This window comes from Crocuta crocuta, unplaced genomic scaffold (assembly GCF_008692635.1).
Source record: "Crocuta crocuta isolate KB4526 unplaced genomic scaffold, BGI_CrCroc_1.0 scaffold581, whole genome shotgun sequence".
NCBI lineage: Eukaryota > Metazoa > Chordata > Mammalia > Carnivora > Hyaenidae > Crocuta > Crocuta crocuta.
Window position 1 is genome coordinate 538,095 of NW_027528635.1, and position 902 is coordinate 538,996.

General features: G+C 44.8%; 1 protein-coding gene across 6 annotated transcripts in view; it reads left to right on the forward strand.

Moving 5' to 3' along the window:
• The window catches only part of SLITRK4 (SLIT and NTRK like family member 4), a 694,124-nt gene that overhangs the window by 50,984 nt on the left and 642,238 nt on the right, over positions 1–902 (forward strand). The window lies entirely within an intron of this gene.

The following is a 902-nucleotide window of genomic DNA, read 5'->3' on the forward strand; positions in this document are numbered from 1 at the left end:
TTTTTTTTTTTAACTGCTGGACAATGATTATTTCAGAAAATGTATTATTGGACAGTTTGAGGATCGTGATTAGGGAATGTGGACGGAATTAATGGTTGCTGGTGGGCAGCTGTCTCATCAGTTTCTTCCCTGGGAATGAAAGTCTTTCTGAAAGAGACTTACTCAAGGATAACCGAATAATCTGAAGGGTGATCACACTCGCTTCCTGCGGCATGACAATATAGATGAGGCGATACGTCCTTTTCCCAATCCACTCCATATTTCATGTCCTATTATTCTGCTTCTCATACAAGCTCAGGTTCACAATCGTTTGATCTTGATTTTCAAGGTCCTTCTCAGTCGGACTGTAGACGGCCTCTCATCATGATGTCTCTTCGCCCTCTCCCCAAACGTCTGTGATAGCCAGCAGTCCCACAGAATCATTTTCCTTCTCTCTAACAAGCATGCCTTTGTCTTCCAGGCCATGTCACCTGCTCTTTTCTCCAGCTGCACACTGTCTTCTTTGTCCTTTCTATTCCTTCTCCAAGGGCTGCCTCACCTGTTTTCTTCTACGTGAAGATTTACCCGAAATGAATAGCAGCTACCATTTATTTCATACCCACTCTGTGCTGGGCATTGGTAAGAGTTTTTGTTTTTGATTTTGTTTTTGCAACATCACACAGCTTCTAAGTGGATGAACCAGAATTCAGACTGCGTCCTTTCTGCCTCCAAAGCTCTGGGTCTTGACGCCCGGGCCCGCTACATATATACACCTGCTTTGTCCTCCCTCAGCCGAGTGGCTGACTGACTTCCTCTGCGTGTGTACAGCCCTTTAGTCATTTCATTTTCATGCCACTTCTCTGTGTGGGTTGTTTACATATCTGTCTCTCCTGCTCAGCTGTGAATTTCTCTCAAACGCCAAG